We start from the raw sequence: 6,138 nt of genomic DNA on the forward strand, positions 1-6,138 counted from the left end.
TCCAGTTCTTTGGTGAGCAAAAGAGGTTCAGTCTCCCAAGTCTCATTTCCAAATAACTTGTCATTCAACTTCATGATTGCTCCAAGGTATTTAGCAACTTGTTCTTCAGTGACATACTCATCCTCTTCAGAGGAGGAATACTCATCAGAGCTCATGAAAGGCAGAAGTAAGTCCAATGGAATCTCTATGGTCTCATTTTGAGCCTCAGATTCCCATGGTTCCTCATTGGGGAACTCAGTGGAGGTCAGTGTACGCCCATTGAGGTCTTCCTCAGTGGCGTCCACTTCATCTCCTTCCTCTCCAAATTCGGCCATGGTTATGGCTTTGCACTCTCCTTTTGGATTTTCTTCTGTATTGCTTGGAAGAGTACTTGGAGGGAGTTCAGTAATTTTCTTACTCAGCTGTCCCACTTGTGCCTCCAAATTTCTAATGGAGGACCTTGTTTCAGTCATGAAACTTTGAGTGGTTTTGATTAGATCAGAGACCATGGTTGCTAAGTCAGATTGGTTCTGCTTAGAATTCTCTGTCTGTTGCTGAGAAGATGATGGAAAAGGCTTGCCATTGCTAAACCTGTTTCTTCCACCATTATTGTTATTGAAACCTTGTTGAGGTTTCTCTTGATTTTTCCATGAGAAATTTGGGTGATTTCTCCATGAAGAATTATAGGTGTTTCCATAGGGTTCTCCTAGGTAGTTCACCTCTTCCATTGAAGGGTTCTCAGGATCATAAGCTTCTTCCTCAGATGAAGCATCCTTAGTACTGCCAGGTGCATTTTGCATTCCAGACAGACTTTGAGAAATCAAATTGACTTGTTGAGTCAATATCTTGTTCTGAGCCAGTATGGCATTCAGAGTATCAATCTTAAGAACTCCTTTTCTTCTGACTTGTCCCATTGTTCACAGGATTCCTTTCAGAAGTGTACATGAATTGGTTATTTGCAACCATTTCAATTAGCTCTTGAGCTTCTGTAGGCGTCTTCTTCAGATGAAGAGATCCTCCAGCAGAGCTATCCAAAGACATCTTAGATAGTTCAGAGAGACCATCATAGAAAATACCTATGATGCTCCATTCAGAAAGCATGTCAGATGGACATTTTCTGATCAATTGTTTGTATCTTTCCCAAGCTTCATAGAGGGATTCTCCATCCTTCTGTCTGAAGGTTTGGACTTCCACTCTAAGCTTACTCCATTTTTGAGGTGGAAAGAACTTTGCCAAGAAGGCATTGACTAGCTTTTCCCAAGAGTCCAGGCTATCCTTAGGTTGAGAGTCCAACCATATTCTAGCTCTGTCTCTTACAGCAAAAGGGAATAGCATCAGTCTGTAGACCTCAGGGTCAACCCCATTAGTCTTGACTGTGTCACAGATTTGCAAGAACTCAGCTAAAAACTGATGAGGATCTTCCTTTGGAAGTCCATGGAACTTGCAATTCTGTTGCATTAGAGAAACTAATTGAGGCTTAAGCTCAAAGTTGTTTGCTCCAATGGCAGGGATAGAGATGCTTCTCCCATAGAAATTGGGAGTAGGTGCAGTAAAGTCACCCAGCACCTTCCTTGCATTGTTGGCATTGTTGTTATTTTCGGCTGCCATGAGTTCTTCTTCTTTGAAGAATTCGGTCAGGTCCTCTAAAGAGAGTTGTGCTTTGGCTTCTCTTAGCTTTCTCTTCAAGGTCCTTTCAGGTTCAGGGTCAGCTTCAACAAGAATGCCTTTGTCTCTGCTCCTGCTCATATGAAAGAGAAGAGAACAAGAAGATATGGAATCCTCTATGTCACAGTATAGAGATTCCTTGAGGTGTCAGAGGAAAGGAAAAATAGAAGAAAGAAGAAGGGGAAGAATTCGAACTTTAATTGGGTGAAGTTCGAATTGTGCATTAAGAAGGAGTAGTACTCCATAAATAGAAGGATGTGGGAAGAGGGGAAGGTAATTTTCGAAAATTAAATTAAAAAGATTTTGAAAACATTTTGAAAAACACTTAATTGATTTTCGAAAATAAAAGTGAGAAAGAAATCAAGTGATTTTTGAAAAAGATTTTGAAATTAGAAATTAAAAAGATTTGATTGAAGACTTTTTTTGAAAAAGATGTGGTTAAGAAGATATGGTTGAAAAGATTTGATTTGAAAACAATTTTAAAAGATATGATTTGAAAACAATTTTTTAAAAAAAAAAGATATGATTTTAAAAATTGATGACTTGCCTAACAAGAAAAGATATGATTCAAACATTAAACCTTTCTCAACAGAAAAGGCAATATACTTGAAATGTTCAATCAAATCATTAATTGTTAGTAAGTATCTTTGAAAAAGAAAAGAAATTGATTTTGAAAACATTTGATTGAAAAGATTTGATTTGAAAAAGATTTGATTTTGAAAAACCTTGAAAACTTGAAAAAAAATTGATTTTGAAAACAAAATCTTCCCCCTTTGCCATCCTGGCGTTAAACGCTAGAATGGTATAACGCCCAAAATGCACCCTTTTTGGGCGTTAAACGCCCAACCAGGTACCCTGGCTGGCGTTTAAACGCCAGTCTGTCTTCTTCACTGGGCATTTTCTAATGCTCAGCTTTTTCTGTATAATTCCTCTGCAGTATGTTCTGAATCTTCAATTCTTTGTGTTATTGACTTGAAAAGACACAAATTAAAAATATTTTTGGATTTTTAACAATCAAAATGCAACAAGAATCAAATAACAATGCATGCAAGACACCAAACTTAGCAGTTTGTATACTATTGACACTATATGAGACACATAAACACTCAAGTCAAAAGAATTTAAAGATCAGAGTAAGAAATCATCAAGAATTATTTGAAGATCTTAAGACACATGAATGAATGCATGCAATTGACACCAAACTTAAGATGAGACACTAGACTCAAGCAAGAAACATCAAATATTTTTGGTTTTTATGATTTTGTAAAATTTTTTTTTGTGATTTTCGAAAATTAAGTGGAAAAAGATATCAAAATTCTTAATGAGAATTCCAGGAATCAGTGCAATGCTAGTCTAAGACTCCGGTCCAGGAATTAGACATGGCTTCATAGCCAGCCAAGCTTTCAAAGAAAGCTTCGGTCCAAAACACTAGACATGGCCAAAGGCCAGCCAAGCCTTAGCAGATCACTGCTCCAAAAGCAAGATTGATAAAAAAAATCAACAAGCTTCTGTGATGCTAAGTTGAAACCTCGGTCCAATGAGATTAGACATGGCTTCTCAGCCAGCCAGATTTCAACAAATCATCATGAAACTCTAGAATTCATCTTCAAGAATTTCGAAAAAAAATAAATGCCTAATCTAAGCAACAAGATGAACCGTCAGTTGTCCACACACGAACAATCCCCGGCAACGGCGCCAAAAACTTGGTGCACGAAATTGTGATCACTACTTTTTAATACACGAAATAATCCCTAGTAATGGCTCCAAAGACTTGGTGCTCAATACCATGGCATAAACACAACTTCGCACAACTAACCAGCAAGTGCACTGGGTCGTCCAAGTAATACCTTACGTGAGTAAGGGTCGATCCCACGGAGATTGTTGCTATGAAGCAAGCTATGGTCACCTTGTAGATCTCAGTCAGGCAGACTCAATTGGGTATAGTGATAAACGAATAAAGCATAAAGATAAAGATAGAGATACTTATGTATATCATTGGTGAGAGCTTCAGATAAGCGTATGAAGATGCCTTCCCTTCCGTCTCTCTGCTTTCCTACAGTCTTCATCCAATCCTTCTTACTCCTTTCCATGGCAAGCTCGTGTAGGGTTTCACCGTTGTCAGTGGCTACCTCCCATCCTCTCATTGAAAGCGATTGCATATGCCCTGTCACGGTCATAGCGGAATTCATCTGTCGGTTCTCAATCAGGCCGGAATAGAATCCAGTGATTCTTTTGCGTCTGTCACTAACGCCCCGCCCTCAGGAGTTTGAAGCACGTCACAGTCATTCAATCATTGAATCCTACTCAGAATACCACAGACAAGGTTAGACCTTCCGGATTCTCTTGAATGCCGCCATCAGTTCTCGCCTATACCACGAAGATTCCGGTTAAAGAATCCAAGAGATATTCACTAGAGCCTCGAATGCTTGTAGAACAAGAGTGGTTGTCAGTCACTTTGTTCATAGGTGAGAATGATGATGAGTGTCAATCATCACCTTCATCAAGTTGAAGAACAAGTGATATCTTGGACAAAGAACAAGTGGAATTGAATAGAAGAACAATAGTAATTGCATTAATACTCGAGGTACAGCAGAGCTCCACACCTTAATCTATGGGGTGTAGAAACTCCACCGTTGAAAATACATAAGAACAAGGTCTAGGCATGGCCGTGAGGCCAGCCTCCCAATGATCAAAAGATTCAAAGATCTCAAGATGATCTAAGATCCCCAGATGAAAATACAATAGTAAAAGGTCCTACTTATAGAAAACTAGTAGCCTAAAGTGTACAAAGATGAGTAAATGACATAAAAATCCACTTCCGGGCCCACTTGGTGTGTGCTTGGGCTGAGAAAATGAAGCTTTTTCGTGTAGAGACTCCTCTTGGAGTTAAACGCCAGCTTTTATGCCAGTTTGGGCGTTTAACTCCCATTTAGGTGCCAGTTCCGGCGTTTAACGCTGGAATTTCTTGAGGTGACTTTGAACGCCGGTTTGGGCCATCAAATCTTGGGCAAAGTATGGACTATCATATATTGCTGGAAAGCCCAGGATGTCTACTTTCCAACGCCGTTGAGAACGCGCCAATTGGGCTTCTGTAGCTCCAGAAAATCCACTTCGAGTGCAGGGAGGTCAGAATCCAACAGCATCTGCAGTCCTTTTGAGTCTCTGGATCAGATTTTTGCTCAGATCCCTCAATTTCAGCCAGAAAATACCTGAAATCACAGAAAAACACACAAACTCATAGTAAAGTCCAGAAAAGTGAATTTTAACTAAAAACTAATAAAAATATAATAAAAACTAACTAAAAGATACTAAAAACATACTAAAAACAATGCCAAAAAGCGTACAAATTATCCGCTCATCAACCAGCAGGCTATGTGTGCGCACCAGAGTGTGCGATCGCTCTCAATAGTAGACATCAACCTGTGTGTGTGTGCGCACCAGAGTGTGCGTACGCTGATAATGAAAATTGCTCGATGGTCTAGATTTCCTTCTTATATAAAAATGAGAACTACTTCGTTGTAAGCATAGTTCTAAACCAACAAACAATTCCCACATAAAAAATTTTGAGTTGTCACAAGTACAAACCCCAAATAAGAATTAACCGAAGTATTTCAACCCCGGGTCGTCTCACAAGGAATTGCAATGAAGTGTTCAATTATTGGCTTTGAGGATGCAAGGGGGTTTGATTTTATATTTTTTTGCAAGAAAAGTAAATGGCAAGAAAAGTAAATGAACAATGAACTAGCAAAAGAAATAGAAAAGTACTCTTGACTAGACATAGGTAATTGAGATCACCATCCTTGTCTACAACCCTTATATTGATAATTATGAGAGGCCAACCTATTAAGTCTACTTCCAAAAGCTTTAAGTACGTAATATCTACTCCTAGGCTTGAAGTATATCAAATAGGCTTGATCATATCAACCCATAAGGTCTAACCTCACTACTAATTAACCTAGTAGTAAGCTAGTGTCAATGGCTATCAAATTGATCACCAAGGGTTCTCAAATCACCAACTCATTGAGATCCAATGACTCAAGGTCACTCAATTCCCTTAGCCTAGGCCAAGAGTAAAGAGAACTACTCAATAACTAGTGTAAACATTTCATCAAACACTTAGAATTCAAGAAAAGTAAACATTACCAAATGCAAAAATTAACAAGATCCATAACTATTATCAACAAGAAATCAATAATAACAATGGAGGTAACATAAAAGAGACATAGAAACATGAAATTACATTCAAAGAAATCAAGATTCAACAATGGTTCATAAACATAAAAATGGCAAAATAGGGAAATTAACAACAAGAACTAGAAGAACAAAGGTGTAATGTCAAGGAATTAACAAGGAAAAACTAATTCAAAACAAGAATTGAAAGTAGATCTAAGAAAATTAAACCTAAACCACCCTAAATTCTAGAGAGAAGGGAGAGCTTTTCTCTCTAGAATTCTAACCTAAAACATGATGAAAACTAAAACTATAACTCCTTGG

The 6,138-nt window shown here is 38.2% G+C and overlaps 1 non-coding gene across 1 annotated transcript; it reads left to right on the top strand.

Annotated features, from left to right (window-relative positions):
• The first annotated feature begins 1,078 nt into the window (after nucleotides 1–1,078).
• LOC130958403 (small nucleolar RNA R71) lies at nucleotides 1,079–1,182 on the top strand. Its single transcript, XR_009077527.1, has one exon. It is a non-coding gene; the product is annotated as a small nucleolar RNA R71 (small nucleolar RNA).
• The last annotated feature ends 4,956 nt before the right edge of the window (nucleotides 1,183–6,138 follow it).

This window comes from Arachis stenosperma, chromosome 10 (assembly GCF_014773155.1).
Source record: "Arachis stenosperma cultivar V10309 chromosome 10, arast.V10309.gnm1.PFL2, whole genome shotgun sequence".
Classification (NCBI taxonomy): Eukaryota; Viridiplantae; Streptophyta; class Magnoliopsida; order Fabales; family Fabaceae; genus Arachis; species Arachis stenosperma.